This window comes from Ictidomys tridecemlineatus, chromosome 8 (genome assembly GCF_052094955.1).
Source record: "Ictidomys tridecemlineatus isolate mIctTri1 chromosome 8, mIctTri1.hap1, whole genome shotgun sequence".
NCBI classification, from domain to species: Eukaryota; Metazoa; Chordata; class Mammalia; order Rodentia; family Sciuridae; genus Ictidomys; species Ictidomys tridecemlineatus.
Window position 1 is genome coordinate 24,945,041 of NC_135484.1, and position 12,882 is coordinate 24,957,922.

At 35.1% G+C, this 12,882-nt stretch overlaps 1 long non-coding RNA gene across 1 annotated transcript in view; it reads right to left on the reverse strand.

Annotated features, from left to right (window-relative positions):
- Positions 1-10,826, reverse strand: part of LOC144365846 (uncharacterized) — a 48,390-nt gene extending 37,564 nt beyond the window's left edge. The window contains exons 1-2 of the long non-coding RNA XR_013424577.1: positions 10,622-10,826; positions 6,459-6,526 (exon numbers count right to left, since the gene is read on the reverse strand). This is a non-coding gene — a long non-coding RNA (uncharacterized LOC144365846). The remainder of the gene's footprint in view (positions 1-6,458; positions 6,527-10,621) is intronic.
- Positions 10,827-12,882: the final 2,056 nt, after the last annotated feature.

Genomic DNA, 12,882 nt, shown 5'->3' on the forward strand with positions numbered 1-12,882 from the left:
CTCTCCTAGAGTGAAGTTTATCTTGTTTAGAGTGAATTCATAGCATTCAGGCTCCCACAGAATGGTTATATAAACCTGATCCCAATTTATAAAGGTGCAGTGATAAATATAACTGCTAAAGGAACCCGCACATTCTTTCTGTAGAAGTGAATCAAAGAGTGAAAGTGAGGGTTTAAGAGATAAAGGGGATGTGTAATGTGACAGCTAGAGGTATCCCTGTCAAGGTTGGGTCTATCATTGGGTCTCAATGGGCCAGTGTCCCAAACCAGGTAGTCATTTCTCTTCCAGAATGGACATGTTTTCATTTTTTCATAACTGACCAATATTCTTATCATTTTTCTTTAGATATGTAAGTATTTTCAAAACAAACAACCAAATACGGATTCTCAAAGGCACAACTGAATATTTTTAAGGTGATTTTCATTTCTTTGCTCTACTAATCTATTGATGATATTGTTTTTCTCTAAGATGGTGGAGTGGGGAGGGCTTTTTCTTTGAAACACAAATATTAAGGAATGAATACTTGTTGGTGTCACGAAATGTAGCCAAGAAAATTTTTATATAAACACCCCCAAAGTGATGAATTTGGAAGTTACTGCCCACAAAGAGCAAGATTGTCTCCTGGTGCCACCATTTGCTGTTTGCATGGCCACTGGTCAAATGATTGGATCTCTCAGATCCTCAGACTGATCATCTAAGCAGTAAGAAAAACCTCTGTCTTCCAGGTTGTGTCATGAGGACTTAATTGGCTGAGTGACACGAAGAGACTGATAGATGAAGGGGCTGTGTGGCACATTCCTCCCTTGATTTCTTTTTCCTCATTACTTACTCCATTGTGTCTCCAACAAGTCAAGTGATTTTTTATGGGACTCACACGTCCTCCCGCATCTGCATGCCCACATCCTTCCCATCTGATCACTTATGGAGGTAGCTGTCTGACGGCATCAGCAAAGTCACCTTCAAGATTAACATCTCCCCATACAAGCATTATCCCTCCGCAGCCTTGCTTTCTCAGTCTGTCCTATGTCAATTTGCACTTGATGACACATGGCTTAGTTTCATTATTTCCTCTGTGACTTGTGGTTCCACTATTTTAACTTCTTGAGAGTAAAGACTGTGCTTTCTAGTGCTTTAAAACTGGCTCCCTCATTCACCTAACCCATACCCCCAGCCTTAGCTAATGCTGCAGTGGCATTCATTTTGTGTTGACTGTCTAGCTAATGAGAAATTATTTTAGCACTACAGCAGGAACAAGTCTATAGAGGAGCTATTAGATATATCAAAGCAGCAGAATAAAGAGAGGAATCAAAGGTGAGGAAACTACCTACTGTTCCCCTCTTCTCAAAGGTGAATGATTCATTTGCCTCAATCTCACAAGGAATGCAAGTAGCTTCCCTGTGGCTGTGTCTACTTTCTACAGAAAAAGAGGTAGCAGAAAAAGTCAGAAATGTAAGTCTCGAAGCAGAGATAAATCACCGAAGGGAAAAAAAAAAGCCATATTAAATCAACAGGCAATGAGAATTACAAAGAATGTGAGTGCAAACATTTTTCTCAAGTGTTTTATGTCACTATTTCTTCTTTTAATCTTATATTTATTTTTTTCTTTATTTTGTTTGTTTGTTTTCTTTCCATGCTGGGGATGAACCCCGGTCTTGTCCACACTAGGTAAGTGCCCCATCACTGAGCTATGCTCCCAGCCCCTATAACCATTTTAAAACATTTACTCTAAAAAGCTATGTTTATTTAAAAAAAAATGACATTTACAATGGCACATAGAATTGAATATTGTGACTGGCAATAGAAATAAAGCCCTCCATAACTTTTGAGCAAATTCTCTGTTAACAGAAGTAAAAATAAGTAATTTCATCATCAATATAAGGTAAAGTTCCATACTGATGAAACTGGATTAAATGGGAACAACCAGGGAATTCAATACCCAGTCATTATCTCTGGTTTCTGTGCCATAAAAACCCTTGAAGAACATATTTGCTTCTACCATTTCCCAAAGGAAAGACATTTATTCCAGGAATGTGCTTCCACCAAGAAGAAGTGCATTTTTGTTACAAGTGAATTACAACTAGGAACGAATGTTTAAATTGTGGAGAGATTTGGAGGTGAATTAGTAAATAGGATGCAAATCAGAGCAAAATCAAATCATAACAGACAAATGGGAAAACAAATCCCATCTGGATGTGTGGCAGAGTCAGATTTTTACTAACCATGAAAATAGGGAAACAGCTTCAAGATTTAAATCTCATTTAAATGCAGCCCCATTAAAACTTTATAATTCTAAGTGAAGGCAATAACTTTAATATTGTATAACCTATATAGGATTTTGATTAACATGACTTGACAGATGGGAAAGAATTTTCCCTTTAAAAATACTTAAGAATGTTTATAAAAAGGAGCTACTTTAAAATTAGACATTGAACTTATTTTAAAATGTTATATTATGATAAGAAAGAGCTTTGGGGGAATCACTTATTTAATTTTATAATACTTCTAGAAAGCATCCTGGCAAACATTCCTTATTAATGTTAGAGTGAATTTATGTTGATGTTTTGAAATTGTACGACACTCTGATATAATTCTGGACATTTGGGAATCACAGAACTTACATAGTATATCTTTTATCTGAGAGAAGACGACAATAGCTTTCGATTATGAGAAACTTAATGAATGGAATGAATAAAGATAATTCTGAAGCATGAAAAACTCTAAACGTGTAACATATCTGAAGTAGAGGAAGTCCTTCCTTGGACTGGAAAAATGTTTACAAAAGTGTTCATAACTCTTCAAAAGCAAGGTTCTGTCAGAGCTTTAAGAAAGGACACACAGAAAGGAAAGACACTAGAGAGGCTTGGAATAAGATCTGTGGGAATAAAGTAGGTCAGAGAGATTCTCAGTTTGGAGTTAGTCTAAGATTACGGTATGATAGATTTGTCATAAGTGAGGAAATTTTGATTAGAAGTTATTGGGAAAAAAAAAATCTATGCCAAAGTGACTGAGAGAGTGGGTGTGTGTATGTTCTGTCTGTTTGAATGACAAGAGACATACATCTTGATGCACGCTGTTGAAATATAATGCTGTTCTTTAGGAACAAGATACAAGATCTAAAATATGGATGAATAGTTGGGAGTCAGTCGAGATCCAATAGAAGACCATAGATCTACGTTCCATCTGGCAAAAGAAAAAGAAAATAAAAATTAACAGAAGCCAAAGAACTAAATGGAATAAAAGAAGAAGAAAGAAACTATGGAATAAAGAATAAAGTAGTTTGTCGTCCCTAGGATTGTTACATTATGTTTACTAGCTGATTTCCAGAATTCTTAATTATGAGTGTGGGGGTGAAGAGGAAGAGGAGAAAAGGGAATAGGAGACTGAGACAGAAGCAAGAGCAGAGGAGACAGACAACAGATTTTGCATTTTTTTCCAAAAAATCTCTCATTTAGAGCTTGTTTATGCCAGATCCATTGATTTGTCATAGTTTAAATTTATTGAAAACTTCTAGAGAGATTTCCAAGTTAAAGATGACTAACATCAAGAACCATTTAAATACCAATTTCCTGCTAAATTCTTTACATATATTACCACATCGAAGGTGATAAAAGCCTTAGGATGAAGGTCCTATTGTTTTCAATTTTTTTTAAAAAAGAAATGACTATTGTAGTTTAGTAACATGTCCCAGGTCACACAGGTGACAAAGATGCCAAATATGAATGTGAGTCTGTCTGATCTTCAGGTCCACTTACTAAAAATTATGATGGCAGCAGCATCATTACATTATCACTATGCCACAACATCAGTAATTCTGTGCTTTTAAAAAATAAACAAATATTTTTAATTAAAGTTACTTACAATTTTAAGTAACTCTCATACCTTCTTCCCCACTTTACCAATGTCATATGTTTAGGTTCTGTTGACTGTTATTTAATAGAAATTCCACAGATAAAAATGACATAAGCAATTCATGTCTCTTGCATATTAAAAAAAAAAAAAGTACAAAAGAAGAATATCCAAGGCAGACATAGCTGCTTTATGATTCAATGAAGAAGAATCTGATCTCGGGTCTTCAGCTGTCATTCTGCCATTTCAGCATGTGGGTTACATCCAAGACCATTCTATGCTGGCCCAAGATGGTGGCTAGCGCTACAGACAAAGCTCACATTCTAAATACCAGGAAAAGAAAGGGAAGAAGAGGGACATCCCCTTTTAAGGATATACTTTTAAGGAGTTGTTTCAACATATTATTCAAAACTCTTTAATTTTCAATGAGCATCATCTAAACGTATGGCCACATTCACCTACAAAGAAGACTAGGAAATGGCCTCTTTTAGATGGGTGGTAGGTATTGTGCAAATCTAATACTACAATTTTTACTAAAAAGAAATGGAAATATCAACATTATGAGACATTTCTCATAGAACTTTCTGATAGAAAAATTAAGATAATTTGTGCCTACATTTGACATTAAGCATATTTAGCAATCAGAATATTATCAAGGGATTTCCTCCTATTTGTTTTGCATTTTCAGTTATATACAATAGAGAAACACCTAAAAATTGGGACTATTCTTGAAGATTAAACTGAAACATATGTATGTTGTATAAACATACATATATTTACATTCATTCTCACATATAATTGACATGGAGCATAATAAAATCCTATTTATGATGAAAAATGTATCGTCATAAGAAATTTAGTACCATAATTTGTTGCTTGAAATAATATTTATTGTTTAGGTGGTATTTACCATACTTATAACTAATAATAAGGAAATTATCCCACAACACTATATTCCTGATATGGCTCTTTAACCAAAACTTAAACCGAAGCAAATTTGAAAGTTTGCAAAGAAATTAAAGTTACTTTTCCCATACCTATAAACTTCTTGAATTCAGTTAGCACTAGACATAACATATTACAGGAGAGGCTGTTTGTTTTGCTGTTTACAGCCCCAAAAGTACTGGATATCTCCCAGGAAATTCCAATCTTAGGAGGATTCCAAAAAACTTGAAGAACTGAGTGGTTCAGATTTAAACACAGATTGGAATCAGAATGTGAACTTTATTCCAAGTCCAATGTGTCTGATTTTTGAGATTTAGTCTCTGTTCTTGCAAGCTCTGACAGCAAGATATTTATAAATAAATCCTGCAGATAAATAAAGTTGATATATCAATATATAATCTTCTTCACTAGCATAATAAAAATCAAAATGCACCGCTTTATATAAACAAAACATAGTACATTGAATTTTCATTGTTTTATTCTGAGATAGACAGTAGTTTTTTAAAATGCTGACCCAAATTATGCAAAGATGCTGTAAAGAAATGCTTAGTCTTGAAGGATACAAATGTTACAAGACCACATATATCCACCAAGATCTACTTGCATTCATGAAATTAGTTGTTCTTATATATGTTTAAAATGGACTTTTGGTTATTATTCATGTATTATTTAGTAAAGTTTCATTGTAATTTACAATAAATGCATTTATTTAATAAAGGGACTCATGGCTTTCAAATCAAGTAATACGCATTGAGCCATGTATTAGTGGATTATTTCTATAATACAGTTAATTGCTCATATAAAATAGATCCTTGCCTCTTTTTACTCTATGCCCTTAGGCCTCCTAATTTCCTTATCTAGAAAAATATCCTGCACATGGAAGGTATTCAATAAATGAGGTTAAGTGATAGGTAGGTCAATGGTAATATTAGAATTACCTTTATACAAAGAGATGCATTAAGAAGCAATGTAGGTCAGTCCTGCAGAGCCTGACTAACTGGTTCTGACACTGGCAAACAGTTCACTTTGACTAATCCTAAAGATTGCTTATTACCCACACATACAATTTTAATTTACTGGAGTCAATATCAGACAAAAAGATGAGAAAATGATTTGATCAATATTGCTAGCCTTAAATCACTGAGTAGAGACAAAACATTTTGATTTCCAGAAGTCACAGAAACTCCATGCCCAATAATTAGAACAATCTGTTAACAAGTAAAAGCCATCAGAAACTCAGTGTTACTTTGTAGTTAGTCATTGACGCAAGTGGGGAAGACTGCCTGGATTTACTGATTACATTTGACAATTTATATACCTGATCCTAAAGAATCCATGATCTTCTAAGAAAAATGAACTTGAAGCCATTGATAGCTAGTTCATTCTCTTTCCAGTACACAATATGTTTACCCTTCTCAATATTTTCTTTCAATCCAGCATAATATATTTTCCTTGTCTCCAGTATTTTATAGATATATTTTCAATTTCACTCTTCCATGATCAGAAAGAAAATAGAAAAAAATGAACAGAAAGAAAAAAGTGTGAGTGTGTGTATGTGTATTAGATACATATATGCATATGTATAGAAACATATATTAGATACATATTACATTAGATACATATATACATCTTAATTTTTTACTTAATTAAAAATTTAAATAATTAACCTGAAATCAAGGAACAGAGATGAGAATGAGATGCTCTTTGTAGCTTCTGTCCTTATTTTCTGTTTGACCTGCAATAAATTAATTACTTTCTTAAGCAATAATTTTCTCTCATGGCATCATTGTAACAATCACACAATATAATTTACATAAAAACTTTTTTAAGCATAAAAATTATACAGTAAAATATCAGGTTTATTAAAAACTAATTCAAAATATGAATGCTGTGTTTCTCAAAGAGATAAATTATCCCTTCAGATGTTATTGAAATTTCCAAATGATTATTTGCTTTATAAATAAATTTGCCATAGGACTAGCATTTTTCATATAAAATGAAAAGATGAAAGAGGAAAAAGGGAAATCCAGAAACTTCTGGACATCTCTGAGGATAATTTATTAATCAATTTCTTGGATCCTAGCATAAAATGTTTAATAGGAGACTTTCTTTGAATTACTCAGATTATATTAAAAAACAGGTCTCATTTTAGTACCAACATGAATTTCACACCACTGAATCCCACAAAAACACACCTCCCATTGTGACATGTTTCCCCAAGCACTGGAAAATCCCGTAGGTCACCTTTGCACTACTATCCTCTACATGAATGGAAATTGCAGAAGTCACCTCTTATCCAGCCTTGAGGAAGGAAAACTGTCTTTTACCAACACATTGGGACAAAGTCAATGATCCCAAGACTAACAATCAAGCCACTCATAACATTTGCAAAATCATAAATGCTGAACCCTAAATCTGAGAAGAAAGAGCATTTCTATATTGAAACCTGCCAACATGTTGGTCAAGACGTCACTTGTTTAATTATAGCAGAACTTATCAGAACCCAGTTTTTGCAGAAAGGAAGGGTGTTTGTATTTCCTTCATGTCTATACTCCAGAGAACTAATGCCTGGGTATTTTCTAAATCAGAATCCCAGTTTTTAGATGCATTTCACATTTCCATTTTTCTCAGCTTCCTATATCCTCAGCTTCCATCCATCTACTTTCAATATTAAAAAAAAAAAAAAATTGGTGGCTCCTAATAGGTGGAACTACGTCTGAGTATTTGTATAAATGTATCATGCATGCATGTCTTAAGATCACAGACAACTCAGTGGCCTCTTTTAACTCCTTTCTAAAGTATTTCTCTCCTTTGGGATAATTTGTTGCTGGGTAGATTGAAAAGGCAATAAAACCTTCACTTCAAACAGAATGGCATCATTAGCTAATGACCTTGCAAAGTCAAATGAAATGGAAGCCAAATTCAGAAGTAGGATTTTCCTAAAATCTTCTAAATGATTCATTTTTGTTTGTGTGTGGTAACATCAGGTTCCATCCTTTATCCCCCTTCAGCATAACAGGGTTTGCAACAGAAAAGTTTCTGGACCCTCCCTTTCTGTCTCCCTTCCCAGATTTCAGCCTCCCACCCAATGCCATCCTGGGATTAGTCAAGGAGGTCAGTTAACTGGTGGAGTACACTCACCTCTCGCTTCTCACACAGGGACACTCGTGCATGCATACCTACTTCTTAGGCCTGTGCACACACACACTGACACACACATCCACACACATTGTCGTATTCAAGCATACGCACTCCTAAGGAGGTCACTGAATATTGCAATCATTCTTCTGGAAATAATCCTTAGCAATAAATAAGCAAAAGAAGTAGACATTTTTCAACCCTATTTTTTCTTTTCTTTATATCTTTCTTCTTTCCTTTCTTTTCTTCTTCCCTTTCTTCTTTTCTTTCCTTTTCTATTTTATTTTTTGCCTTAGAGAGGTTTCTAAAGTTCAACAGTGATTTCTTTAATTAAGGAAAAAAAAAAACACAAGAGAACAAGAAGGAATAGTAAACAGTTCCCTCCACTGCCTAAGGGGTTAGTTACAAAATAAACATTTCATAGACTGGGCCACATCTCCTATAATGAGACAGCTCTGACTCTGGCTAGTGAGACTGCAACTGAAGTCCCCCATTAAAGGCATTCACTTGGAAAAATTAAGTGACCCACTTGTGTTGACTAAAGAGATGCTCACGGAGATTTTTTTTTTCAACCACCTACAGCAGTTTTTGACAACCCACCCTGCACTCACCACTGCCTTTGCTGAAGGCTCTCACTGCCATATTTTGTTCTAATGGTTCAGACTTCTTGCTGATGATTCAAAGAACAAGCTTTTCTTCTTAAGCTTCTCTATAAACTAAAATCCCTTTACTCAGAGAAAAGGAGAGGTAATTAGGGTGTTTGGTTTGATATTTGGTGGGATATACAGAGACAAGAAATTAGTGTTACATTTTTTCCTTCTCCAAACCAAAACATAGAGACAAAGGAAGATTGTTCACATTTGCAAAACTTGCCTTGAACTCCTCAGAGGAAAAATGCTATATAAAATCTAAAAATAAGTAATGATTAAAATGCCTTAGAACAAAAACAGAGCATTCTAGTAAGAATTTCAGAGATGTTATCATCAGTTCAAGAAAGGAAGGGAAAAGTCAAAATAGAAAATTATTTGCAATCCAGGGACATATAAAAAAAATCACAAGCTATCAAAATTAGGACAAAAACTCTAAAGTAATGAACACAGACAAACCATTGATGAACATGAATTGTTATTTCCATTAAATTAATGAGACAATAAGAGTAAGGAACTTAACGGGCCAAAGTCATTGGAATAATAACTAAATTTTAGCTCAGAGTTTCCAAGCAAAAGAAACTCAGCAGGGTCATATTTCATAACATTAAAGATGAAATGAGACAAAAATCTAAACCCTCCATTTATTTGCTTTACAAGCTACAATTAAGGGCTGTTAATTTATGAAGGTGTTTGTTCACTTGTCAGCCAGCTCAGCAGTACAAACTGAAACCTGTAATTCACTTCCAGGTCTCTCCTATCCTCTTGATCTATTTTTTTTTTTTTTAGCTACTCACAAAATGCATTTTTCTACTATATTAAATAATTGATTTCTGCTTTCTGTTTTGACCATTGTATTCAGAACCAAAGAAAAAACAACTGGATAATTTTGCCTCTGTGAAATGTGAAAACATACACACTGTGAAGAGTTACTTTAAAAATAATTTCTTAGCTACACATCTCGGGGATGAATGAGGAAGTTCAAGACATCAAATGTCTCAGTTTACTCCAAGAATGGCCACATCTTCATTGCTATCCATTTACATCTACTTGTTGGAAGATCCTTTCTTTCTTCAGCTTTGCCACCCCTCTTCTCTATTCACAAACCTGCTATGTGGTGGCACCTTTATTTTCCTTCAGGAATCTTTGAGACAACTTTGAATTGTCCCCCTTCTCTGAATACTCCATGCCACTATATTTCATATTGTCTTCTTAAGAACTTGGATTTTTAAAAAATGTATGTTAGCCTTGTCATTCATTCATTCATTGCACAAATATTTATTGAATACCTACTATGTGCCTGGTAGAGCTCCCAAGGCTGGGTTTACAGTAGTAAACCTACCAGACCAAAAAAAAAAAATATGCAGCTGTAATTGGAGCTTATATTTTTCTGGGTGTTGCAGTCAATAAACAACGTAAATAATTAATAAACTTAGGTAGTGACCATCTAGGAAGAAAAGCTAAAGCAGAGAAGGGAAATTAGAAATCGCATAATGAAGATACATGGGTGGAGTGCATATGAGTGAATAGAGTTTTTATTTATTTCATTTTGCTGAGGACTGCTGACAATTTCCCTATGAATTAGCATAAGAAAAAGCTCTGGCAACCCACTGCTATACAGTTCTTGACACAGTGATGGACATAATACAAGTATCAATAAATACTCAGTAATTAATTCTTTCAGTTCTCTGCTACTGCTTTGCTTTACAATTAGAGCTAAGCTGTTTTTACCTTTGATTCTTATTCTCTGATGAGGAGGAAACTAAGAGATCTTAACTCTATACTTTCCAAACAACTGCAGAGTTTTGAAGTCTGAAGTCCTAAAGTTTGAATTCACCTCTAAAACTCATTAACTGAGCAATGTTGACCAAACCAATGTTTCTCAGCATCTTTTTCATTACTTGTAAAATAGCAATAAGTGCACATGCTTCCCAGAATGAGGATGAATGAATTCAAGCATGTGGCAGTATTTATAATCTATTCTACATTATACCACTGGTCCTTATTACTATTATCAATGAAAAGTTTGGAGGAAAAAGAATTACCAGAACATCCAGTGAGGAAGGCGTATGTAAAAGGAGTCTCAGGCTGCAGAAAGTTGTGAATAGAAAGCTTCAGGAACATATTCATAAACTATCACAAGCCAATATTTTAAAATTTGCCCAAGGGCTTTAACTAATATAAGCTGAAGTTGCCACTGGCTAGATGAAACAAATATCAGGAAACTTCACAGTGTCTGTTCCTTGGAATTTATCCTCAACTGGATTAATTCAGAAAACCAAAAACACACAGAGAGAAATACAAGGTCAATCATCCCTGAAGTCTCTACCAGGAACTTAAGGAAAGCCACATACTTTGGTCTCAATAACTAACCAAACACGTGCTTTACTTAGGTCTCCTCCTTGATACCTTTATGGCTTATAATTAATTCTGCTGGTTAAAGGTCCCACTACTTCCCTGACTGTGGCCTCTGACACCATTATGAAATTGCACCACCCAGCCTCAACCCCATCCTTATGTTAACCATAACCACACTTTGCCTTCTGCTTCAAAACTTAAGAAACAGGTATCCCCAGAAGAGGACACCTTTGGAAAATGAGCCTGAGTACTTGTGGCCACTGATGAGTTGTTGGTTTATTCTAGTGGCACTTTGCTTTATGTCTAACTAAAGAACATAAAAATATGAAGAAGGGGAAGGCACAGGCAGTCAAACAAGTATACTTAAATCACTCAACCATTTCTGAAGAGAAAATAAGTTAAATTGTTTAGATTTCATTCAGAGACATACAGAGTAATAAAAATTTGAAACTAAGTGTATGGATTAAAGAGTCTTTAAAAATGGGGGTGGGGTGGGGAGACAAACACCAATGTTGTGTCTGCAACAAGGTCCAAAGGGAGGATCTCTCTAGGTGTTTTCTCATGGCATTAGGGGAGCAGGCTCTCATCTCAGCACAGGTTGTGCAGCCCAGCTGTGGAGTCAGAGGGGCACTGTGTGCACAAGTCCATTTGGTATTCTCGGTGATAACTACTCTCAGTTGGATTTTTTTTCCAAAGCGGTCTCTTTTCAAGCCAAAAGCATTCTTCAGTGGACCCTTAGAATAGTGAATGTTCAGTGAACCGCAAAATTGCTATAGGGATAAATATTCCAGATGTTGGGAATAGAGGTTAAACTAGGTTTTGTTTGCATTACTAACAGACACCTTTCTGCTTAAATCAGAAAGACTCATGGGCCCGCAGGAAGTGACACACAACCTCAGAGGTGTTTACCGTCCACAGTCTGTAACAGCATCTCACTCCATGCCCAGTTGTAACTGCAGAGACGTTCTTGGACATGTGTTTCCAGCCTTAAGTAATCTCCATAAACTTAGCCATAAATCTCACTACAGCTAAACGTGAGAGTTTCTGTTTTGTTATTATAGATCCTAATCCTCCGTGTGGAACATCATTCATTCCTCTAGAAAAAGGAGAAGAAAGGCTCTGAACAATAAAGTTTGCAATGTGTCTCCCAAATCATGAAATAGTTAAAAATGGAAAGTAAGCACAACCCGAAAGTGAAACAAAGCCCCTCTCAAGCCAATCATAAAACTGGTCTGTTCAGGCTGCCTCTGTTTAGTAGTCAGGTCTTTGCTGGTGAAAAGGTTGTAAATGCATAGGAATGTATAGCCTGGGGTGGGACTATTAGTGGCCTTCAGGCAAGCAAGGAGAAGATATTAAAAAGTTCAGATGGACTCTTTTTAATACTGCTATCTAAAAGTGTGCTGGGGGGCTCTTTAAAACTGTATAGATAGGTGGTAGGCTTATAACTGATGTTTTTTAACCCAGTGAAAAATCATTCTAGTAATAAAAATTATAATACTCAATCATCTTCACTTTTATAACGACTCCTTAAGTTAGGAAAACAGGCAAAAAAATTATTCACCAAATTTGATAGAAATGATTGATTTTTATTTTTAAGCCTAGTCTTGGGAGTATGTGCATATGAACTGAATCAAAATGAGACAGAATGGGAGTTCCAGATAAACACAGAGGAGTGAACACACGTTGTTTACCAGGCTTTCCTTCCAAAATTGGCAGTAATAGGATTTCAAAAGCAGAAAAAGAGCACAATATTCAAGAGATCGATGAAAAAGAGAGACAAGACAATAGGATTTTGAAACGGAAAATCATTGAAATGGCAAAATCTCCATTCTATTTTAAGGAAACCCTAAAAGTGAGTCAAATCATACTAGAATCCTGGAGAGCTTTGAACTATAGAAGTGTCTAGTCATTATGAAAGGAGAGCGTGCAGTTAAAAGTCCACAGGTAC